Source organism: Orcinus orca, chromosome 7, assembly GCF_937001465.1.
Source record: "Orcinus orca chromosome 7, mOrcOrc1.1, whole genome shotgun sequence".
In the NCBI taxonomy this organism is placed as follows: Eukaryota; Metazoa; Chordata; class Mammalia; order Artiodactyla; family Delphinidae; genus Orcinus; species Orcinus orca.
The window spans coordinates 54,521,165-54,547,873 of NC_064565.1; the positions used below are offsets into that span (position 1 = coordinate 54,521,165).

Consider the following 26,709-nt stretch of genomic DNA (forward strand, 5'->3'; position numbering starts at 1 on the left):
TCAAGGAACCAACATTTTAGTGGGAAGGCAGGTAATGAATACACATATCATGTAGTTGTAAGCACTCTAAAGAAAAATAAAACAGGGAAGAGGAGAGAGTGAGACAAAAGAGGGGAAGAAAAGACCATTCCAAGAATGTGAAACTTAAGCAGAGACTCATAATAAGAAAGGGAGGGAGCAACATGGATATCTGTTATAAGAATATTCCAGGCAAAAGGAAAGGGCAAAGGACCAAAGGCAGGATTCAGTAGTAACTAACTCAAAAGCTTGTTAATGATTAAGTTAATCCTTACAGTGTGTACGGATTGGTATATTTCAGGCACATAAATGTCATCTTTTCCCCTTCAAAGTTTTCACGTATTACCAACACTCGATATTTCCTGTCCAAATCATATGTGAGAGCTGCACACATCCAAAGACTTCCTGTTTTGCTCCACTGCTATGGTGTGCACTTCCTTTGTGCCTTCTGCCACCACCTTTCACTACCCCTGGTCTCTCCTCTTTGTACCCAGTGGCCAAGTGACTTCACCCCAGTGTGGACCAATCTCTCCCAGTGTGAAAGCTCTTGATTCTGCCATGCTTTTAAACATAAGATTAAAGTTACTTACATTTGTCCCCAAACCAGAGAAAATCCCTACTCCTGCCTCTAGTTTTCCACACCCCCAGTCACATCCCACTTCCCCACGAACACAACGAACTGATTCTTTTTTTCTTTCTCCAGTGGCACTCCCCTCACCATTGCACAGGCTGCATCTCTGGCTTCCTTGTTTCTGGTGTGATATGTGTTGCTTATTCTGGCTTTAGGCTTTCACGCACTTTAGAGAAGAGGTTCTTCATGGCTTCCTTTGAACCCCTTCACCCCTTATTTGACTCTTCTCTTTTACTCCCTGCTGGTTATCTCAACTATTCTCTTAAAGACTCTTCTTCTCATCCACTAGTTGACAACATTGAGAGCTTGTGGGAGCCATTTAACTAGGCTGGATGTTCCCCTCGATCTTCTCCTTCTACCCTGAGGAGACCTCTACCTCTGATGTAAGCCTACCCATCGCCTCTCTTCAGCAGGTGCAATTATTTCCCTTTCATTTTCTTGATTTCTCTATTGTCCAAGCCGGGCTAGTTTGTTTTGCTTTCCATTGCCTGAAATCCTCTGCCATTTCCCCTGCAAGCCCTTTTGCACTAGCTGCTCTTTCTATGCTATGATAGCCACAGGTAGCTTCCCTGAGTTCTATTCTCTTTCATTCTAGACCCTTGAAGTAGGCATAGCCTACCTTTACTGAGAAATGATTTGTGGCCATCTGCAAGAAATAGCGTTTTCTCCCTCTTTTAAAAGAATTCACTGATAGTCTCTCCTTTTTGAAACCCCTCTTCTCCCTTCACATTGTACTGATTGCTTGAACCACATGCAAACCATGCTTTTGGTGCCCTTTCTTGGAGCCATTGTAGAATTCTTGAAAAAGAGAATGGGTAGTTTTTAGCCTCAACCTGTTCAACTTTATGAATACACATTAGAGTTTGATACGCATTAAAGCCTGAGAACATTTTCACAGATCACATGTGACCCTGCTAGAGGCATAGTCTGCTCCTTCAGGCCCTCACCGAGTTGTTCTGACATGCCTCCCTCCTTCCTGCTTGGGGGCCCAGGGACAGATAGAGGACTACCGTGTGTGCTCACTGTTTGCCTCCTGCTGACTCATTAAATAACGTGCAACAACAGCAGATTCCATGACCCTGGAACGCTCCCATATCCATTTCACTTGGAGTAGCTATGCTTTCTCTTTCCCCGGTTCGTACATCTCATTCACAGAGGTAAAGCTCCCATGACTTTTCTCCAAAATGCTTTGAATTCAGGAGTGCGCTTATGATCTGTCTAGCTCTGTGAAGCGGCTGAAGCATCATAAGGCCATTTGGTTACCTGTCAAGTCAGGAGAGAGGGCAGAGTCAGAGGTAGGGTGTAATCTTCTCCCTCCAGATCGCCGTGATTTAGTCTACCAAGTGAGAAATGAAGATGTCTCTACCTGTTTGATTTAGAAACCAAATCAGTAAGCTCCAGAACCATCAGATTTCTGTGCTTGTGAAAACCTGAAGCATCAGCTGAGCATTAATCCTATTCAGTCACCCTCTCTTTCTTCCGTTTAAAAGTTTTCATCTTTATTTATCTTGATTTTGCACTCTACCATTCATTGATTCCCTCTTTTAATCCCGGACGCCCTGCCTGGTGTATTCAGCAAACTCTTCCTTCTCTCAGATCTAGAGGACGCTGAGCTGATTTCCTGTGGTTCGGTTCTCAACCACTTAAAAGAAAGGTTGCAGCGTTTTCTTTTGTACGCAGGTGAGTTTGATTGTTTGAAACAAGCTTTCTTTCAAAGAGTCTCAACAGACTGTACAAAAGCTTAATCATCGTATCTGTATATAGACTAAAATAAGACCTGGGGGGGCACCATCTGAGGGTTCCTGTTCTTTGATTTTTGAAGAAATTTTTGAAAGCTCCTTTTTGTTTCCTTTTCTGCCTGAAAAATTAAATTCTAGTGAACAATGTATTAATCATGCATACATATTTTGGATTGGTCTTTTCTCTTTTTACTAAGATGACATTTAGAATTGCGAGTTTTATTTCTTCTGGTGCTTTATCTGACTCCTTTTCCTTCAGTGTTGATTCACCCGGCTTTGTTGCCTTTCTTGCTTTACCCATTTGTAATTCCTCCTCCTTAATCACTTTGAAATCCACCATATTTTCTCCTGTTCGTTAGCCCACAATCTCCCCGGGGCATTATCTGTAGTGAGTGGTGGACACGTTTCAGGTACCTGTGAGAGCCTGCCATGGGGCGTTGTCCCTTCAGCTAGATGCCAACAGTTTCTGCAGCCTGGGTCTCCAGTATCCTCTCCAAAACTGCTCTCACACTGCATCTCTTTTTTTTTCCCAGATATCAGATGAAAGACAAGGTAGACATTTTATATTTACCCTGTACATGGATATCTCCCTCATGGTGAATTTCAACACCATTTCAGGAAACATTGACTTTGTACAGCTATCCTCTAGTGGGAATTTTATCAGAAATTCTTTTATTTCTCTTATCATAAAATTGCTAATATTCAACATGTTCAGAGTCAGCTCTTCAGTTCTTCAAAACTGGTGGAGCAAAGGCCTATTGCCTTCATTCATTCAACAAACATTTATTGAAAGCCTACCCCAGGACACACAGGAACAGGTGGATGCCCCAGGGAGGCTAATCGTTTGTTCCACATTCTCTTACTAGGGCCAGGGTTTTCAATTATTTGTATACCTTTTTCATTATGTTCAAAATGAGAGATTTATTACCTGTACTAAACATTTTGTAACATTATAACTTAAACGTAATTGCCTTGCTGCTGCAATTTTCTGAACTAGATAACTTCTGAGGAGGCATATAAGAGAGTTTGAAATTTAAATGATAAAATAAATCACGTGTTCCTGGTAAACAGTAGTTATGCCATGCATCAGGTGCTTTCAGAATTTCATCTCCCGGTGACCATGACTTCAGGTAACTGACGAGGTGCTGGGGGCAGCACACGTGCAGGGATGTGGCTCATTCCTGTCCTTACAAGGAGAAGCTTGGTGTGTGTGCCATGCATATCCTCAACAAAGATGACTGGTGACAGTGAAGGCTTTTTTATATACTTTGTTGGGAACGAGACCAATTTACAAGTTGCCAGTCTCCTTTGGAAATCCAGCTATATTGGCACATATATTTTATTTATTCCAGTGATATTCTAATATCCCGTTACGGACGCCCTAATAGGAACGCTTGGCAACTGCCCAGCTGTCCTGCCCTTAATATATCAGGGATATTAAGGAAAAGCTAGATGCACTCCATGCTCTGAAATACCTCAATCCAATAGAAGAAGCAGAATTGGAAACAGATAAGTTACACAAACTGGTAATTAGACAATCAGAATATGTCTTGTTTTAAATGATATTTTTACAGCAATAATCTATTTTATAATTCAGAGTTCAGCAAACTACAGCCATTGCAAGCCAAGCCTCTCCTGTCACCAGCTTTCGTAAGTAAAGTTTTACTGGCGTACAACCGCCCTGGTCCATTTACACATCGCACATTGTCTGTGGCTGCCTTCGCACTGTAATGGCGAGTGGAATAGTTGCGGGGGATGGAATGGCCCACAAAACCAAAATTTTTACTATCTGGCCCTTTCCAGAGAAAGGTTTGTTGACCCCTGCAATAAAATATGTATGAACCTATTTCAAAGTGTTGGGTTCAAATACTATTGGCATTTAAAGCATTTGACTCAAGAATTGTTTGCAATATTTTCACACTTCCTGTGCTGTGTGGCCAAACCTAGAAACAATAATGAAATATGACCATCCTCACACTAATGTTGATAGAAAACCATTAAGCATTGTATAAGTGCTTAGAATACTGCCTAGGTACTAATTCTGAATTTAGTGAGAAAATGTTCTTTTTATTTTCTTATCAATGTCACAAGTCTGACATCCTATTAAGAAAAAAAAAAAGTGAAATAAGAAGAACCAAATGTTGTTTTCTCTCTCTTCAACAGTCTCTCCCTGCAATGGGAGTTTAGAGTCTTACATTTACATTTTAAAAATCTAAATCTAGGAAATCAACAAATCAAACCCATTTGTGTTTTAATAAATTCTCCAGCAGAATATTTCATTGTGATTCACAAAAAAACCTTGGATTAAATGAATATCTCCTCATGGCATAGTTCCAATAAATATAATTGTGGCATACCCCGTGATTCACCCACATTTTTACTTTGCTTCTGTGTTTACCAGAATTTGCACTCTCCAGTCTAGCTGAACCACATGGACCAAGCGACTTAGCAGCTGTCAATTTCCATTTCCTATCTGCAGAGTAGAAGCCCTTTATCTTGTCTGTAGGGCTGTGCCGAGAATTAATGATATAAAACCTGAAAAACATTGAGCACTGTGGTAGATGTGTGAAAAATGTTATTTTCCTTCCCTTTTTTGATACATTCTGTGATATTTGACCATTCTTTCATGTCATACTTAATGCAAATGTTCCTGTCACCTTAAACTTAGCAAAAGGACCACCCGAGTGAACCAAATGCTGATGGAATGGTGAAGCTGGTTTCTTGTCTCTGAAAGCCTTCATCTCCGTCGTTACCTGATAAATACCATTTCAGCTGATTGAAACCTAGGGATGCTCAACTCCAAAGGACTAATAATGCAATAATATTGTTAAAAAGAAGGCAGCCAGGACTGTCTTTTATTGTTTCTTTCTATCACTTAAATCACCTGTAACTATGTTGGAATATAGATCATTAACCTCCCAGAGTCAGCAGGTTTTGAGTTTCTATTTTTTTTTAATAAATTTATTTTATTTATTGATTTTATTTTTGGCTGTGTTGGGTCTTTGTTGCTCTGCGCCGGCTTTCTCTAGTTGTGGCGAGCGGGGGCTACTCTTCGTTGTGGTGCGCGGGCTTCTCATTGCAGTGGCTCCTCTTGTTGCCAGCACAGGCTCTAGGCACACGGGCTTCAGTAGTTGTGGCACGCAGGCTCAGTAGTTGTGGCTCACGGGCTTTAGAGCACAGGCTCAGTAGTTGTGGTGCACGGACTTAGTTGCTCTGCAGCATGTGAGATCTTCCCAGACCAGGGCTCGAACACGCATCCCCTGCATTGGCAGGTGGATTCTTAACCACTGTACCACCAGGGAAGTCCTTGAGTTTCTATCTTTAAGGAAGAATGTAATGGTCTGTCATCAAGCCTCAGCTTTCTGGCATCGACTGTATTTTGATCTTGTTATTTTTCTAAGATTTCTTATGAAATTGACCAGGAAATATTTACTTTTTAATTACAAAAAGAAAGAAATCTCTTCTGATAATTGAAGCTTCTTTAGTCTTGCTTTATTCAACATTCTAATGCCTTTCTTTGTTTTCCACATAATAACTTCAATCCCCCAGCTTACAAGCTTTCCAAGACTCCCCACTGGGAACAGACTAAAATCCGGTCTCCTGATCACAAGATTTGAGTTTAAAACCAAGCTGGTCTATTCTATTGTATGTTGGATTCTAGGGCTTGTGTCTAATTCCTCTGTTCGTTTCTTCAGTGCTGAGAATAGTGCCTGGCACATAGTAAGGTGCTCAGTAAATATCTGTTAAATTTAACTAGTAACTGAAGTATGAACAGAACTGCAACCATCCACTCTTTGTGGATCCCTGAATGTGTTCTGTCCCTGGCACCCTTGGGGTTCTTTTCAGTACCGTTGAAATCCTACCCACACTTTCAAGGCCCTGCTCCATTAAACCTTTCCTGATCCTTCAGCAGCCAAGATTAATTTCTCCATTGAGTTTTCATAGCATTCCCTACATCTGTTACAGTATTAAAGCAATTCGTTCATTCTACAAGTATTTATTTGTTGTGAAATATTATTTATAAAATATGTATTGAGCACCTATTCTGCAATGTTCCAGGCACTGAAGATACAGTGGGGAAAAGTCTGATAAGGGCCTTGTAAGTTTATATTCTGATGGTCATAATGAAAACAAACAGACAAATGTATCACATCAGGCGGTGATGTGGACTCTGACAAAAAATAAAGGAGGGAAAGGAATGGAGAATGAGGGATGGGCCTCCCTGAGGAAAAGGCACGTGAGCAGAGACCTAGATTACACAAGGAAGTGTGCAAGGCTCTGTGCTAGAGGCTGAGAAGATAAAGACTATGAAGCATGCTCCTTGCTCTCAACAACATGAAGAAACTTACCTGTTAGGTGATAATAATTGCACTCTAGTGTCTGGAAACAATGCCAACACAACCTGTAGACGAAAGCCATTCTAGCACCGATGTGTTTGCCTTGCTATTTTAGATGCTTCTGTGTTCCTTATTATATTGTCCTTTTGTCTAGGAAGAAATCATGGGTTGTTCATCTTGGTGTCCCCCAGCATGTTCACAGTGCCTGGTGCCTTCCCGGCCCAGCAGACTGGTGGGTTTGGCCAGTGCAGTCCCGAGCAGAGCCTTCCCGGCACTGAGGCTGGAACTGAGGGAGGAGCTGCCTGGAGCTCCGTCTGGGTGTTCTCTGCAGAGGGAGCTGATTGCTCTCCCCTATGAATTACCATCCACACTGAGAAGCCCTCGGCAGCGGATCTGATGAGTGGGAGAGCTGCCAAAGCAGTGCAGCCAGGCTGGGCCCCCGGGGCACCTGTGAGGTCATCCTCTTGCTTTCTGTTTGAAAAGCTTACTGTGATCACAGTGGAGGTGAGTGGGTGGAACTGGGAGAAACTCTTACTCTTTTCTCTCTATATATAGATATCAAAAATGTACCCCAGTACCACACGGGGTAATTTGATTCATCCAGGTTGGTAAAAGCCTGCCTCTATTTTCCTCCCAGGAAAAGAAGGAATTTTAAATAGAAACTAAATTCCAAAGTCTTCAGAAACCCTAACCCTCATTCTCAGAGGCACATCTGAGACTTTACTCTCTGGGATAATTGTTGGCTTTAACAAGGAGGTTGGCGTTCATTGAAGCAGAAAGAAAGAGAGCAAGTGAGAAAGTGCAAGTGAGTGATTTGTACGCAGGTAGAAACATGGCATCATAGAATATTGGTACACCCAGGACAGGATTTTGAATCCTTAATCTTATTTATTATACTATTTATTATACTATACTATATATATTATACTATTTACATATGAGACAGTATTATCTTGTCTGCACACAGTATCTCACTTAATGGTGAGACTGGTCGGGACTGGTCTAGATTTTGTGACAGATGACAGTAGTCATCTCGATGTTGTGGCCATGGTCCAGTGCAGTTCACCAGGATTGCAGATGAGAATGACATGATTCTGTAGAAATGAAAATCTGTTTCAGAGTCATAGGTAATCATTGTATAACAAAATGTGTAACCTTGCTCCTCTCCCTGGCTCTACTCTTCCTCACTCCATACTCCTCTCTTTTCCCCCTGAATTGCTCCCCTGAGAGCTGCAAGGCACATCCTTTCATTATGCAGAACCATTTAGCTCCCTCCAGTTTCTGCTCCCAAACATTCAAACACAGCATGGGAGTGGCAGACTAAAGAAACTTGGTTTTTGTTGTAACTCAGTTTCCTGAATCTATGTAAACACCTGACACTGTTTTAATAGTATTCCTATAGACATTAAGAAAAACAATGTCTTCCGTTGGGTCAAATGAACTTCCTTGTCTTTATCGGCTGTGGCCAGTGGCGCACTCGTTTTGTCAGCAGATTGGCAATTTATGCAGAAGCCACTTAGAAACTGCCAGGGTTATAGGTGCTTAATATATGTTTCTTCAGTGAATGAGTATGAATGCATGCCTACATAATTGCGTGCATAAATTAGGAGCGTATATGTGAGGAACTCCTTGAAGGAGTGAATAACATAAGAAGATGATCTGTGTGTTTTTAGAGATCAGTGTATGAGGAAAACCATTCTAAGTTCATTGATAAGACATGTCTTGAGATGCTTTCCCAGTAATGTTGATGTATTTGCCTTACTCAAGTTCATCTCTTCCATTTAGTTCTCATAACTGACAGCATTGATGTACAAGACAGGACAGGTGATTACTGTTACCATGTACAACCTTGGCTTCGCTAGAATCAAATTAGCAAATCAACCAGATACTAATCACAAATGGATATATGACTATAAAAACATACATCTATGTTACTTGTATTGGGTTAGCCAAAAAGTTCGTTTGGGTTTTCCATAAGATGTTACGGACAACGCCGAACAAACTTTTTGGCCAAACCAATATATGTAAGTCACATGTATATTTGAATTCTAGCAAAACTTAGACTCTATGGATATTTTTTCCACCCATTCCAAAATTCCATCATGCTAATTCTCCTACACTTGTATTATTTTTTAAATAATTAGAGAATTAAGCATCAGTTGACTCATTACCTACAAATTCTTCTGGTTTTTACCAGTGCTGGAGCAGAGCACACAGAGATGTGGTTTATGATTGGTAGATTGGGATTGAGGGCAGTGACTGGGCAGTAGGGTTGACCCCTATGCAAGAAAATCAGCAGTCCTGTTCACGATACCACAGGTATCATGGCATATGGTTCTGGTCTAGGCCAATTTTTTGTTTTTAGCTAAAACGTCTGATATGGTGAAAAGAAGTATGGCAGAAGACATTGTGGGATCAAGGAAATAGGTAGGTGACAGAGCTAAGATTCTAAGTAGATTCAACAAGGCCATATAGCACTAACTCATAAAATAACTTGGAATTGAAGGAATAAGACCAAGTCCTGAGTAGGAGGAAAGAACTAAAAGAGACCAGGGCTCTGCTAGAAAAGCTTCAGTTCTAACAGGGAAATGGAATGTGAATTCAGAACCAAGAATGAGGCTGCTTTAAACTGTCTGGGTCTTTATAGAGAGATCTGGCAGAAACGCTACTCTCCAGTGGATGTCGGTATGCCCTGTGAGGAAGAACAGACTAATTGTATACCTGGCATGCTAATGGAGATGAAGTTATTAATATATTTCCAGGCTCATCCTCACTGGCTCCAAATTAGTACTCACAGCTGGTTGTGATGAGACAGGCAAGGAATAACATATTCATAACCATTATGGAGTAGTTTAGGCTCTTAAACATACTATATGAAATTCTATGTATAAGTACTTGTGCTTATATTTAATGGAATTTAGAAAATGTGAAACATATGGTCATAAGTGCTGGGGTATAAGATGACTCATTTATAGTAATGCCACTTCATGAATGCACTAAACAATTTTATTGTCTTATGTTCAGAAAGCTATAGAAGTGTTCTTAAAGGGCACAACGGAGATTTTCTAAGTTTTCAGCTTTTTGTGATGTTCATTGTAGAAGAGTTGGAAAATTCAAAACAGCATAAAGAAATGGATTTTTAAAAACTATAACCCTATCACTCCAAAATGATCAATATTAGCATTGTTGTATATTTTCCCAGTATTTCTTTCATGTATTATTATATAGCTGCTATGTATTGTTAAGCATTTTTTTCTAATCTGCTACTGTTTTTTACTGAACACTATATCAGGCATTTTCTGGTATTATTAAAACATCTGCACAATCTTATTAATCTTGTTGGCTACAGAACTATCCCTTCATATGGACAGAGGCTTGTTTTAACTCAACCGTTTCCATAGTGTTGAGCATTTAGGGGTTTTCAGTTTGGCAGTATGCATAACTTGAACATGTTTGGACATAAATAATTTTTTAAATTTCTTAATTTTTTAAGATCAATTTCTAGATTCAGAATTATTTTTATTCAAAACAAGATGAAGATTTTCTAAGGTTCTTGGTATACATTGAGAAATTGCTTTCTGAAAATGTTGCAATAATTTATATACCAATCAGTAGTATAGAAAAGTGCTCATCTCTTTGTACTGTTGCCACAATTTAAGATTATTAGAATTTTGTATTATTTGCTAATTAAATGGGAGAAAATTGGATTTTGTTATTGTTTTGATTTTTACTTATTTGATTATTAGTGAGTTTGAACACTTTTTATATATTTTAATCATTTAAATACCATTTTTGTCACTTTTCTATTTATTAACTTTGCTCAGCCGTCAATTGTTAGAAAATGGCCCATGAACAAAGAAGAAATACAGCTGATTCTCATTATTCATGGTAGTTGTGTTCTATAAAGTTGCAGCAAACACCAAATGAGCAAATACTGAACCACTGCTCCTAGGAGAAATACAGGGCTAGGTTTCTAGGAGCCTCTAGTCCTAAGATTTTCATTCACTGATCAATATATACCTTGTTTAGTGTGTTTCTATTTCAAAACACCTTATTTAATATTTATTGTTGATTGATTAACATTAAACTCATGGCCAAAAGCACTGTGACTCACGCCCGCACAAAGCTCATCTAACACGTGTATATTTTCTCTGTAAGGCACATCACAGCTTGCACTTAGGAATACTAGAGAACATTTCAGTGCTACGCTTTGGGGCCATTTTAAACAGCAAAATGACCAACAAGAAGCCCCAAAGTGCAAATCCTGTGGCACTAAACATACTACGAGAAGGATGCATGTTTACACTAGGAGAGCTGAAACAGAGAGGCAGGCAGTCCCCTTGTTCAGTCTCAGCTGAGAACATGAGGCTACTCAAACTTTTCACTGCTCTGGGCATGTCTGTGAATGACCATGAACGTGCCATGAGTATTGATTGGAGGTTACAAATAAGTTTCAGCAAGTAGGCAAATTCACAAATACAGAATCCATGAATAATGAGGACTGACTGTATCTTCATATCTTCGTGATCTGGCCACAGATAAATGGTGATAAATATGGGTGAGTAAAGAAATGAATAGACGGATTAATGTAAATCAATTCATGTTGAAGGGAACAAGTAAAAAGAAAAGTGTTCTTTAAATCCTATAATTTTGAAGTATAGACAGGAGTTGCAATACCCACAGCAAGGAAAGAGCAAAACTGAGAATGGCAAAGCAGGTATGTTGACACCTGAGGAGAAAGAGCAGAACAGGGCAATGCAAAGGGCACCAGCGAGAAGCCAGATGGAGCTGAACGTGAGGCTCGTTTGCCAGCTTGTGACCTTGGATGAAAACCACTCTGAGCCTCCATTGTCTCCTCCACGAAATCAAGATTAAAATATCCTCCTTAGACTAAATGTCCCTTAGGGGTACCTTTTGTCTTTTATTCAGTTACAGCCCTAGGACTTTGCATAATTCCCAAAATATGTATGTCAGCTATGTCAGATATATATATGTCAGATACTCAATGGCCAAAATGTACCAGAAATGAAAAGAAATATGTTTAAAGTTCAGAATATTCTACATTTAAAGTACAGAACAAAGCATTTTCATTGTAAAACACTTGTCATACAGGACTAGTCCCTGCCAATGAATAGTTAACAAACGTCGATCACTCCATTTCAGACGCTCTACTGCTCTATATAAATGATTTATGTGAATTCAAATTATATGAATGATTTATTAATTTCTTTATTTTTATTTAACAAACATATAGTACTTACTATGCGCCAAGCTTTGTTTAATGCTTGACAAATGTTAATTTGTTTAATCCTTGTAACAACACTATGCAGTAGGTTTTATTATTAAAACTATTTTATACATGAGTCATAGAGGGAGTAAGTAACTCGTCCAAGGTCACACAGCCAGTAAATGGCAGACCCAGGATTTGAACTAAGTGCTTTGGCTCCAGAGTTCATGGTTATAACCTCTACTTTGTCACAGTGGCCCTGGGAGATTCGAGATAAGGAAACAGGGGTTAAGTAACTGACCTAAGTTAGCAATGAACCTGCTGGTGTGTCTGACTCCAAAGCCTGTGTCGTTAGGATTTATAGCTCAAGGCTACTAGCATTCTGGTGATAAAACAGCAGAGGCTTACAATGGTTTACTACCTATGTTGCTTCTAACGGATTCTAAAACACAAACAACTTGCTTTCTCTCTTCCTGGTTTCTTAATAATGCGGCTAGATTATCATTGCCCTAATTCTAGATTTTTTCTGAGTCCTGAGAGCAGGTTTTCATGGAATATAAGAAGGAAGAAAAAAGAGTATTAGCCCATTCCGGAACTAAGGAAGGGAGGCAGGATATTGTCAAGATTAACAGCTTGAGCTATGGACTGACACTGTCTGAATTCAGATCAGGCTTCCCTGCTACCGGCTGTAAGGTTTTCGTAAACCACTTCACCTCTCTGGACCTCAGTTTCAGCCACAAAATTGAACAGTTGTACCTATTCAAACCATGCTTGTATTGGTGTGAGGATTCAATGAATTACTACCTATAAAGCAATAAGAAAGGTCCTTGGCACACGGTGAATACACAAATAAAACTTCAATAATAGAAGCAACATTTTAAAATTATCCAAGTTTGTCTTTTACAATTTCACCTCTTATGTAATAGTAAGTTTCCAAACTTTGTGATTACACACCTTTATCATTAAAATTGGCATATGTACCAACATCCTTACTTTATGTATAGATTATCGAAATGTGTAGCAATAGATTGTAGTAACAGATTGCATGAAATTTTAAACTAGGTAACAGCAACAGTTCACCAAGTCCTGGTTTATCTTTCCCTAATATGCCTAAGCTGCCCTGGGGCACCCTGGATCCTTGTACCCAGACCTCCCCTCCCCAAAGAGTTCTTTGCTCAAAGCTACCTATGGCCTCCTCTAGTCTTTCTTAATTTCAATGACTTGTAAAAGAAAAAGGGGTAACTTCTTCTGTTGATGGAAAGTAATTATATCCATTACCATCTGGAAACAATAATAGTCCCTTAACTCTTCCAAGATTATTCACATACTCAAAAAACATCCTACGTTATCCCTACTGAATTCTTGATCAAAGGCCAGAAGTCTGGGGGTCAAGGCAGGGTCTACCTCAAATTGATTCTGCTTCTCACATTTTTTCTTTTGCCAACTCCCAGCACCAGCTCCCTTTGGTGAATGAATTGGTCTGTGGCAGGGGTTGGAGATGAGTATTTTGCTTGTGTAAGTCACTTAAAACTTGGACTTAGCAACATTGAAGACCACATATACATGAGAGGGAGGTCAGGGAACTGGTTAGTGGAAGATGCTGAGAACCAAGATTCCAAGTTTGAGTTCACGCCAGACAATAAAAGAAACATAGAAATCATTGAGAAGTGGTGCTCTTGAAGATAGAAGAGGCTGAATCCTGCTTTTAATAAACACAGTATACTCATTCCGCTCATTTTTTCTCTTCCATCCCAAGGAATATAAAATCCTAAAATGTAGAAGGAAAAGAAACCTTTTTACACCTTTGCTTCTCCCTTACATAGCCCGAACCTGAGGTCACATTTAGCTTTGGAAAAAATATTTCTTGTAACAACCCATATGTCATAAGAGTAGCATAGGAAAGGGAAAACATAGATCCCAAAAGGAGGACTGTTTCTATACCTCCAGAGGTACCTGAGAATATATATGGATACACACAGTTGGCCCCCCATATCCATGGATTCTGCATCTGTGGATTAAACCAATGAATGATCAAAAATATTCAGAAAAAAATTCCAGAAAGTTTCAAAAAGAGAAACACGAATTTGCCACACTCTGGCAACTATTTATATAATATTTACATTGTATTTGCAATAATCTACATAGCATTTACATTGTATTAGCTATTATAAGTAAGCTTGAGATGATTTAAAGTATACAGGAGGATGTACATAGGTTATGTGCAAATATTATACTAATTTATATAAGGGACTTGAGTATCCATGGGCTTTGTTTCCATGGGGGGTCCTAGAACCAATTTCCCATGGATACTGAGGGACACCTGTATTCCCTTACATGCCCCATAGATGTGATAGCAAATCGTAACTGGTACCACTCCTGGGGGCTGCCAAAATCATTCCCAAGAACTTTGGACTTATTCTCACCTTTGGCAAGATGTTTGCAAAGGGAGGTATCTGTGAGCTATGAAGAGACCGAGAGGAACAATGCTATACTTTACAGGAATAAAAATACCTCACGAAGCATTCTCTAGGAAACTCTTTAGTTCATAGACTCTTTATAGGGAAAATTGTTTCTTTATGTGTTTTGAATATTGCTTTCACATACTAAGTAATAAATAGTTATGATGTAGGTGCTTATGAAATTTTTATTTTGCAAGAATTACAGAGTTTAATAAAAGGAGAACCCTATCAATAAATTCCACTCATTCATTAAAAAACTATGTATTAAATATATCCCCACACTATTCTAGGTGCTTGGGATATATGAATGAACAAAATAAATAAAAAATCTGTTGGGAGACCCTTGCCAAGAATGCACTGCCCTGTCCCCTCTATACCTGGGCCATTTCTCAGTGTTGCATTTGTAGCAAGCAGCCCTGAAGGATGAAGTAATATCTCCTTCCTTCCAGACGAAGAGCAGGCTTGCTTACTGCTTACTAAAAAAACAGTGGGTTCCCAAACTTACTATGCTTTTGGTACAATGCAAACCTACTATGCATGTAGCATCTATTTGACCCCTCCACATTGCCCCCATAGAATCTGGGGGACAAGGAGTACCAACATGAACAAGATGCTCATGCTGCTTGCTGTACTGTGAACAATGAAGTAGTTTGTTTCTGATCCAGAAACTCATGTTTTTGCCCCCATCTGCAAAACGTTAACAAGATAACTCTTTAGTGTCAAGGTAAAATCGTCCCAGAGAAGACAAATCTCTGCCTTCATTCAATTTACATTCTAGCCCATATTGTATCAATTCTATCTTCTTTCATATTTCAATAAAAATTTAAATCCGGCCTTCCCTGGTGGTGCAGTGGTTGAGAGTCCGCCTGCCGATGCAGGGGACACAGGTTCGTGCCCCGATCCGGGAAGATCCCAGATGCCGTGGAGCAGCTGGGCCCATGAGCCATGGCCACTGGGCCTGCGCGTCCGGGGCCTGTGCTCCGCAACGGGAGAGGCCACAACAGTGAGAGGCCCACGTACCACACACACAAAAAAAAATTTAAATCCTCCTTGCTTGCTTCTGCAACTTTTCTCAGGAGCTCATCAACCATGGTTTTTACTTATGTTTAATCACCACTATCAACAAAAAGAGAAAAATTAGATGACTTAGAATATGGATGTTATTATAAAATTTCATAGGAAGTTATAAATCTTGTGCAATATGATATTTTAAGGTAAGTAACTACTTTAAGGTGAAGATAATTTAAATACTAAGAGACAGAATTGTTTTATAGATCTATCACTAATGAACTGCTAAAGGCACGAATTTCAATCCTGTTTTTGCCAGAGGTCAATATCAGTTAGTGAGATATATATATATATATATATATATATTTTTTTTTTTGGGTACGCGGGCCTCTCACTGTTGTGGCCTCTCCCATTGCGGAGCACAGTCTCCGGATGCACAGGCTCAGCGGCCATGGCTCATGGGCCCAGCTGCTCCGCGGCATATGGGATCTTCCCAGACCGGGGCACGAACCCGTGTCCCCTGCATCGGCAGGCGGACTCTCAACCGCTGCGCCACCAGGGAAGCTCCGTCCAATTAGTGATATTTTATCAACAGGATTTCTCCTTCAAAACCGTTTTATAATATTCAGATAACTCTTTCCCTGGCCAGCTACTTGCTTTTTAGAGATGGGTTTACCAACTCATTATTAATGGATTATTTAGAGGTTTATTATGGTGCCAGGGTTTTTTTTTTATGTTAGGTCTAGTGAAATGTAAAATATAGCATATTTCAAATGGTTTGTTAATACAAAAGTTATGTGTACCCTCAAGCCATGAGGGCAATGTGTCCCCTCTTCAGTATATAATGGTTTTTATTGAAAGGTGTCTCTAGAAAATAAAGTGAATAGAAATTAGTGAGGAAGGAAGACACTGACCATGAGGCTTTAGGGGAAAACTGTCAAATGTCATGTTATCATTTAAAATTAAGGAAAATATATTTAGGAAATGTATATGTTTACTTATTTAGCCCATAGTTCAGTTATTCATTCATCGAATTTAGTGACGCAGACATTTATCAAGTGAGTCCTCCATGCCCAGCTCTGTGCTGTACGCTGAGGGTTCCCCAGGGAGCAAAATGCAGTCGTTGCCCCCTAGGTCCTTACCAGACAGTGGAGGAGAAACGCACACTCATCTGTATCAAGGCAGCGATGTTCTGGAAATGTGTAGAAAGAGCATTTACCTCATCTTAAGGATTCTATGAAAGTCTTCCTAAAGTTGACATTTGAGCTGAGTCTCAATTTATTTTTCTAGTATTGTTAGATATTGGGTAGTAATTTTATGCCAGACATGATACTTCAGAGATTTCCTTATTCGAAGTTTTAAAAAGTGTTAAAACAGACAAGGAGGAGATTATGAGAACTTGAAGAATATGCTCAATCAAAAAATATATATGTTTGTAGAAAAATCATAAAGTTTTTCTTTTCTTTTTTTTTTTTTTTTTGACATTTACAAGCCTCCCAAATCACTCATTGACAACCAGGAAACAGAAGGCACCTCAGTAACCCCAGCTGCCCCCCTCCCAGCTGCCTTCCCAGCCTCTGCTTTAATCCCAACTCTGCAGCCCTGGATCTCTTTTTGAAATTTAGCATTTCTAACATATGGAGCCAATAATACAGCATTGATGAATTTCTTCCTTTTATGTTTTTAACGATTTGAATTTTTATTGGGGGTAAGTATAATAAAGACTTTTTAGGCCTAAGGGTAAAAAAGAAAAAGGTGATTCCAGATTTCATCCTTCCTGGGAAAGTTCAAAGTTCAAGTGTACTATCTTTGACCCAGTGTTGTTCTGCAGAATGACTTGCTCTTAGAAGAGTTTTGTTGCTCTTGTTGTTTTAGAGGATTTTGCTTTGTTTTGTTGTTATTATTGTTCAGTGATGTTCTGACCTGGATTGTCGAGATATGTGAGGCTTGATGGGGCTATATTGTTGGATCAGATGAGATACTGTGTGGGAAAGTCATTGAGCAGGTGGGAAGTGCTGTTTAATCCTTCTAACAGGAGAGGCTCATGGTGGTACTGAGAAAATGTAAAAAGCAGCAAAACAGGTTAGTAGAGCCAAAGAATAGCAAATGTCTCCTTCTGTCACTGTGTGAGCATTTTAATCAAATGACCTGCCTCATGCAGCTTTATTTTGCATTGAGATATTCTATATCCCCCAAATATTTCTCCAATGGTGGTAATGAATTGCATTGCCCTCTCCGTTGTAAGAGCGTGGGTATTCTGCTGCGGAGCCATATGGTTCCCATTTATTTTAATGTGTCTTTGACATCGGGAGAATTGCTGAGACAGCAGAGGAAAGTGCTTACAACTTGGACTGCAGCCAGAACTGCGAATATTTATGTTTAGTAATGACTACCTTTTTTTCCCAATTAAAGAAACGGTATAGTCTTAAGATGGTATCCATGTTGAGATTTTAATAAAGTGAGAGTTTAAGTTTATACATTTTGGAAATTACTTTAGTAGCAGAGAAATGTATTTCTTAAGCATGAAGTTTTAGGGTTTAATTGCACATATGAGAGATTAAAGGAACAAGCTGGGAAGTAGGTGGTACTTATTTTCTCACTGATAATAAAAAAACACACTTTTTGCTTGGTTTAACAGCAATACCAAGATAGTAGTCTGCATATGTAATGCTTTCCATCTGTGATTCCTAAGGCTTTTAACAAAGGTAATTATTTCTGATAATATTCCTGTGAGGTAGATAAACATAATTCTGAAAATACTAATGACTGAGAAATGAAGGTGCCCATTAATCTAATCTGTATAATGGAGATCAGCAAGTTTAGAATTCAGATTTTGATTTAAGTACATTATCTAACAATTTACTATTTTCCAGGTATCAGGATAGGATAATGTTTTCTCTAATTCATTAGTAATACTGTATGCTTATAATAAAGAAGCATTCTTTAAAAATGAGAAGACAGTAAAGACCTCAGTAATAATGAATGTTCCATATGTAAATGTTAATATCAGCTCTGTTGAAATCTTAGGTTCCTTGTAAAATTTTAATGTTATCTAAAAGAATATACATAGTGTGAACAGAGAAAAGAGGTGATAATAATGTTGATCACAATTCTGTGAAATTGTTCTCACTAGTAATAAGGTCAGATGGCGAGTTGAATATATGGAACAGGAAAGAAATTTCCCAACTTCCAGTCTGTTTGGGGCAGAACTGAACAGAATGCAGGGCCCAGATTTAGCAAAACACTTTAATATTATACTGTCTTTCGAATATTTTGCTTAAGGATTTTAATGTGCAAACTTTAAGTGATGTATCATATAAACACACAATTTATCATATAAAGACCAGAAGGAAGACTTCATGTCAAATATAGAATTAAAACTCCAAGATTCATGATGCCTAGTACTATTTGATGGATGAATTGATGAAAAAGGAAAATTAGAATGAAACTCGGTAGATCGCTCAGTTAGTGGTGCTATTTTAATCTACGGTTTAATCTAAATTTGTTTTAGTTTAACAATTCACCATCCCCAGTATTAACTGCATTTGATGCTGATGGCTAGCGCTTTCTAAGTCACATCACATTTTCAGTGGAACAGCCGTTTAATGTAAGCAGGAGAGGGTCAGTGCTAAGTCAACTATATATTAAGATTATATAAAAGAGAGAACATGATTTCTTTTTAAAATTTTGTTCTTTCCATTTTTAAAACAATTTTATTGGAGTATAGTTGATTTACAATGTTGTATTAGTTTCAGGAATACAGAAAAGTGAATCAGTTATACATATACATATATCCATTCTTTTTCAGATTCTTTTTCCATATAGGTTATTACAGAATATTGAGTAGAGTTCCCTGTGCTATACACTAGGTCCTTACTAGTTTCTCCCAATTTTTTAATTTCAAGTTTATAACTCCAAACTATTGTATTTATTCCTTTTGTCCTAACAAGTATGAGAACAAAATGACCTCCTCCCTATTTTTTTAGATTACTCACAAGAATTAGGGGGAAAGTGCAGGGGGCACCTTTAATAAATAAAAATGTGTGAATGAAAAACAGCTAGTTCTGAGAAATGACCAACCACTCCTTGTGAGTTAATCATCTTAATTATTTATGACATCAAAGCTGGAAGGTCGAAGCTTGCACTTAATTTTTATATGCCGCTTTCTGAATTTACATCAAAATCCTGGGCAATAAACCTTATTTTTTTTCAAGCTGAGGATTGCAAGTAGATGATTACACTATTAAACCACCCCTATAATTGCAGTGTGCTGAGTGGCCTGGGCTGTAGCTGTCAGGAGAGACTCAGGAGAGAGCTGGTTCCCTCCACGCAGATCTCGTGCTTGCTTGTGTGGACGTAGCTGACAGACTCAGTGGATGACGACGTGACATGAATATTCATGATCCAAAACAAAGCTTTAGCCTCAAGGGTCATCTTTTTATATTATTTCTCTTCTTGTTAATTTTTTTTTGCTTAAATGCATATACAATATTTTTACATATCTTGATAGAAAATGTATTATCACACAGTCTTATGTGAGAGGGTTTTTTGTTTTGTTTTTATAAACTAAGGATTTAACCAAAAGGGTCTCATCTTGAATTATTTCACTCAGAAGCTGCAATGAACAAAAGACATTATTGGTCTCAAAAGTAATCCATTGGTGAATATTTTCATCTTGTTATAGGATGGAAAATACTTACGGTTAAACTACCTAATCTTGTCTACAAATTATAAACCTAGTCCTCTACAGAAGGACTGACATCAGAATGAAGACGACTGGTTCTTATGTATGTCTATCATATTTTATATTCTCCAGTCTATTTGCTGCTTTACTAATACATAAATTGGTTGGTTGGTTCGAGATGGGGAAGAATGGCATTTAGGAGCTGGAGAGACAGATGCGCTACAATTTGAAAAGCATTTAGAGCTATCATTCACACTGTAGGAAACCAAATACAAATTGAGACTTGATAACTTGAGCATCACTTCAAGTCGGAGCTACTCTTCCTTGATTTTTGCTTTTGAATGCTGCTTTCATAGAAATAAAGTCAGTAGTAAAAGAAAAACAAGCCGCTGGTTTGCTCTGATGGATTCTGACATTTTCTTACACTTACTGTCTCAGTTCTGATGAAATTTTGGGAAATGCAAAGCACTTCAATTCCAAAATATTGGGAATACCCCAATATTGTCTCTAACATGTTCAGTGTTTGGGAAAGTCTCTTTCTTTCCTTTGTGATTGTTTTTGCCTGCGTTATATCCTTCATAACTGAGTATAAAGTAACATACTGAGTATAAAATACCATAACATTGATTTGGCCATCACTTTATGTTACATACTTAGGGTAATTTGGATTTTGTTCATGATTGGAAGGAAAATATTCCCAATTAGTCTTTACTTTCATTTTGCCTCTCATTTACCCATGCCTTAAGATATTTCCTTCTTATCAGTCTTTTGGAATTGCTCCCACTAAAATGATTTACTGCGGCCCTAAGTACCTTACTTGAGCAAAGTAACAAAATAAACACAACTGGGGCAAATATATTTGAGAAACTTGAGAATGTGACCTAAAGGAATAAAAGGGGACCATTAGAACAAGGAGGGATTGCTTTTGATAGCAAAATTGCCTTCATATTCAAAGGAACTACTCCTATGTTTCTTGGTTACTAGATCCATTTTCACTCCTTACTTGTGGTTAAGATTTGAGACCGTGTGTGTGACACCATGATCAAGAGGGGCCAACCTTGACAATCACGTCAAGCTGGAGAAGATGTGAAAATATGATCACAGGAAATTTTCAGAAGTCACTTGTGAAGACTGAGGACATTTTTTTTAGTCTTAATAATTTTAAACATTGGAAATTGATTTAATATCTAAGCTGTTATGCTAATTTCTATGCAAAATATTTTCTGATGAAACTGGATTTTCTGTTTGAAAGCTAGTTTTCATGCATGATTTCGTAACTGATTTGATCTTGATTTGTTCTTCAAAAGGTAAGAAACAACATGCATACTTTCAGAGCCCCTGACTAATTTGGTCTGTATGATGCAAAAACACAAGTTTTTATTGCCCAGGATTTACCAAGATAAACAAATTAATTTCAGCAATCTTACTTTGCTTCTACGGAATTTCCTCCAAATAAATGAAAAATAGACTCAAAATATTGACTTACAAATCACCTGGTATTTTCCTTTTGAGCATAGCGCATAGAAGTATGCTATTAACTTCAGACCCAAGTGGTAGAGTTAATATTTTCCACAATTTACCCCTTGTTTAGCATCAGACTGGACCATAAACTCTCAACCTCCACGTGCCAACTTTAGTGCCAAAATACATAGTTCTGTTTACTGCTTTCTGCCTTTCCAGCTATACCAGGGCTTTGCTGATAGCTGTTGACACTAAATGAGCCAGGTGTGCCTTAGGAGGGTAACTAGATTGCTGCTCAAGCATTGGCCCCAGAGTGGCTGCACTATGGCTTCCATTTTTTCTTGAGTTATTTTATTGAAGTGTAGTTGATTTACAATGCTGTGTTAATTTCTGCTATACAACAAAGTGATTCAGTTATACATATATATATATATATATTCCTTTTCATATTCTTTTCCATTATGGTTTATCGCAGGATACTGAATATAGTTCCCTGTGTTCTACAGTAGGACCTTGTTGTTTATCCATTCTATATATAGTAGTTTGCATCTGCTAATCCCAAGTGGCTTCCATTTTTAATCCACTCTGATCATGAACTCTTTATTATAATGTATGGTACAGCTTACTTTATTTTATCTACTTACATTCTGACCCTGCCATTGTGAATTAGACAGTTTCTCAACTCTCTTCTTCACTTATTTTTAAAAGCATTTTTTAAGGTTGGGTAGCTTCTTCAGATGGCTAATGTCAGTTACTCTGTGCTTTTTATTCCTTTAATTTACAAGGGTCAATATTATCTCCATAATATGTGATCATTTTACAGCAACACCAGTATGTCCTGTTGGACCACCATAATGGTGGTCCCAAAAGCTGTGTCCTGGGCAGGATATATAGTACTGTTGCATTTAGACACTTCTGCTTCAGGATGGTAATGGTGAATGGGATAAAAGAAGAGGAGCTGAGAGGCAACAAAAACTTAGCTTTGTGTATGAAAACAGACTAGTTCTTTTTCAAAGCAGTAATGAAAGCCACCTTCTCCTTCTTCTTTCTTCTTGCTCTTGACCTCACGGTAGTAAAATGAACCCCTGAACTCTGTAGAGACACAAAGTTGAGTTCAATCATTCTGTAAAGGGCACAAATTACTAGGTAGATATATCAGGGAGGTTCGGGATTCCCTAAGGCAGTTGTGCTGAGTGAATTTAATCTGTTTTTCCCAGGCTTGAAGAACACAGACTCCTTTTTGATAACTTCATTCTGTGATGTTAGTCAGATCGGGGCCTGGAGACAGGAGATAGCCCACAAGAGCCCATTCTGGGACTCCAATTCAATCATCAGAAGAGAGACGTGAGTGGCTCCTAAGTTTAGGAAAGCCACACTTAAAATATCCTTCATGGGCTTCCCGGGTGGCGCAGCGGTTGAGAGTCCGCCTGCCGATGCAGGGGACACGGGTTCGTGCCCCGGTCCGGGAAGATCCCACATGCCGCGGAGCGGCTGGGCCCGTGAGCCATGGCGGCTGAGCCTGCGCGTCCGGAGCCTGTGCTCCGCAGCGGGAGAGGCCACAACAGTGAGAGGCCCATGTACCACACACAAAAAAAATATATATCCTTCATAAGGCTGATCTTGTGGCATTTCAAAGCCTTCCTCTTAAATATATCCCATAGGCTTTTTGATCATTGTTTCTACAGTGCTATTTATAACATGCAAGTGCTAAAACAAGTATAAGCACATGTTTGAATTATAAACCCTAGTGGATAGGAGGAAGCACTAATCTTAGTGCACTTTGACAGTGTTAGAAATGCCAAGAGCCCAGGTAAAGGGCTTCTGCTCTCTGCAACTATTGTCTTCTTCCAAGCCTTGGAAAAACATCTCTTAACTGTCTTTTGGGGAAAGTGTAATCTGGCTTTTTGTGAAAGGATGGTACAATAGATTCATCCAGAAGGTTGAAGAATTTTTTTTTTAAATAAATTTATTTTTGGCTGCGTTGGGTTTTCGTTGCTGCGCGCAGGCTTTCTCTAGTTGCGGCGAGCCGGGGCTACTCTTCAGTTCGGTGCGCAGGCTTCTCATTGTGGTGGCTTCTCTTGTTGTGGAGCATGGGCTCTAGGTGTGCGGACTTCATAAGTTGTGGCATGTGGGCTCAGTAGTTGTGGCGCCCAGCCTTATTTGCTCCGTGGCATGTGGGATCTTCCTGGACCAGGGCTTAAACCCATGTCCCCTGCATTGGTAGGCAGATTCTTAATCACTGCTCCAGGGAAGTCCATGAAGAATTCTTATAATCTAAAAATACAGGTACAAAATCTAAGTAAATTTTTTTAAAAGGAAATTTGTCTAGAGTACTATGAATTGTCTAAAAAATAAGTAATAAAATTATCAGAGGTGTTTATAGTAATTATTTTAAATGAGTACATTAAAATGTTTTTATTTCATTTGTAAATTATGGCCTTGAAAGATAATGTCTTCAGGGCATCATTTGTATGATACTAAGAGTAAATTAGGTTGAAAGTTATCACCCAAAAAGCAGAGTCTCTAGCCTGCTGTAAGGTGGTGACGGATGAGGCTGTCAGATAGGGTAGCAGATTACTGGGCAGATTATAGAATTTTGCTTTTTACAGTGATCTTTTACATTTTGACAAATTCTTCTCTGTTTTGAGATGATTTAAACATACAGTTATGAAGCAGATCAGAGCTTCTAAATCTAAGTTGAAAATTGTCACTGCTGCCAGGAGTACAAGTATTTTGCTGTGAACGTGTACATAAATAAATGGGAGAACTATGTACATGCTTGAAAGCATTTGCTTCCTGGCAATCTCTTCTGGAGAGGTAAAGCAATAAAGAGGAGAGAAAGTTGGGAAAGCTAAATTCTTGCCCAAATGTCCTCCTCTCTTGCTCTGTAATCTTTGAGTCTGTTTCTTCTGTCTGAGTTTCTCATCACTGGAAGTGGAAGTTCCGTACAGGCAGGGATCACCATCTGTTTTTTTCACCAGTATGTCCAATCATTTAGAAAGTGCCTGGCATATAGTAGGCCCTTGGTTTATATTTATCGAATAAGTGAATCCTTGAAATGAGATGCATCATAGCACCTCTCTGTATTTGGCTTGAGAGTTTTATGGGGGGAAAATGAGATAAATGAACTTGAACCCCTTGAAAGAATATTCTTATATAAATCCAAAGTGATGCTGTATTCACTTTTCCTTCATTGCTTATACAGCCTTCCAAATAGAAATCATCTTTGGTCTACAAATAACAAATTTTGGGAGGATGTGGAGAAAAGGGAACCCTTGTACACTTTTGGTGGGAATGTAAATTGGTGCAGCTACTATGGAAAACAGTACGGAAGTTTCTCAAAAAAAAAAACTAAAAATAGAACTACCATATGAACTGGGTATATATCCAAAAAAACCAAAAACACTAATTCGTAAAGATACATGCACCCCAATGTTTATAGCAGCTTTATTTATAATAGCCAAGGTATGGAAACATCCTAAGTGTCCATCAACAGATGAATGGATAAAAAGCTGTGGTATATATATATGATGGAATACTAGTCAGCCATAAAAAAGAACAAAATGTTGCCATTTGCAGCAACATGGATGGACTTGGAGGGCGTTATGCTAAGTGAAATAAGTCAGACAGAGAAAGACAAATACCATATGATCTCACTTGTATGTGGAATCTAAAAAATACAGCAAATTAGTGAATATAATATAAAAGAAGCAGACTCACAAATATAGAGAACAAACCAGTGGTTGCCAGTGGGGAAGGGGGGAGGGACAATAAAAGGATGGGAGAGTGGGAGGTATAAACTATTGAGTGTAAAATGGGTGCAAGGATGTATTGTACAACGCAGGGAATATAGCCAATATTTTGAAATAACTGTAAATGGGAAGAAACCTTTAAAAAGTGTATAAAAATGAAACATTTTTTAAAAAGAGATATACAACCCCCCCCCCCAAAAAAAGTCATCTTTGGAGTCTGCAGCAGTTGACATCTACCAGAAGCAATGTGACACCAAATCTTAGCGTTGTTCAGCTCCCTTAGCATGACCTCAGCTCTCTACTGTGAAATGATGGTTAAAAGACTGGGCTCTTGAATAATGAATCCCAGTTTCACCACTAGTTATGTGACCTTGGCCATGTTATTTAACCTTTGGTGGATTGGTTTCCTCAAATGGAGACATGGGTAATTTCAACACAAGGAGTTATAAGGATAAGATGAGATAATTCATGTAAAGTTCTCTGCATAGTCCATAAATGTTAGCTCATATGTGTATTTTTTTACGTCCAAGGAGTCCATTGTTTCTTTCTGTCTGTTTCATTCATTTCTTTCTTCATGAAAGAAATAGCTCCAATTCTGTAAGACTGGGTTACTTCACTACAAAAGAAAAAGACTGGGCTAGATGATGTCTAGCGTGTCTTCCAACTCCAAAAGGTCAGGATTATAATGTGTAGCTCTCTTTTCCCTCAAATACAATGTGTATCTCAGCCTTCCATGGTGCTCTGTGCCTCTTGATTTCCCTGTAACTAGTAATAAAGGTTCTGATATATCTCATGACGTTTTCAATTTTCTCAATGTATACTTGGATTAAAATCCCACTGTCTGTAATGTTATTTATTCGAGTTTTCATCAAATGAAAGCTTGGTTAGATTTAGGTTATAAAAATACCTAAATGGTGCCTTTGAGCCTTTTTTGGTGTACATTTTTACTGCTTTTTGGAATTTTCTAAAATTTAGAAACAGACATGTTTTTCATGCCAGATGCCTTCCATATCAAAATAAGAGCCAAAGCGTTTGTAGTATGTGTCTTTTCTGATTATAGTATGCTACGGCTCATGTGAAAACCATAAAAGTAAAACTTAAAAAGTTAGGGGAAATGAGAAATTAAATTGTGCCACTGATCCACAGACTACTGGCAACTTTCCTAAAAGTTTGCTTAGACTACCATTATAGAAGGACTTAAAAGTCTACTCTGCCACAGCTGGAAGAAAATAGAGGAAAGGAAAGAGAAATCGGTGCCAACTCTGAGAGACCACATTTTTAGTGTCTCCCAGCCAGAAAAGGTTGACCATAGATTGAAGATCATCGAGTGGCAATTTCTAATTCTTCGCCTCTTCTGAAGACTGCTGCCCTGGCTGTTCACTGAACTGTCTCT

At 38.5% G+C, this 26,709-nt stretch overlaps 1 protein-coding gene across 1 annotated transcript in view; it reads left to right on the plus strand.

Moving 5' to 3' along the window:
- Positions 1 to 26,709, plus strand: part of CSRNP3 (cysteine and serine rich nuclear protein 3) — a 185,688-nt gene that overhangs the window by 130,909 nt on the left and 28,070 nt on the right. The gene's annotated exons all lie outside the window — the stretch shown is intronic.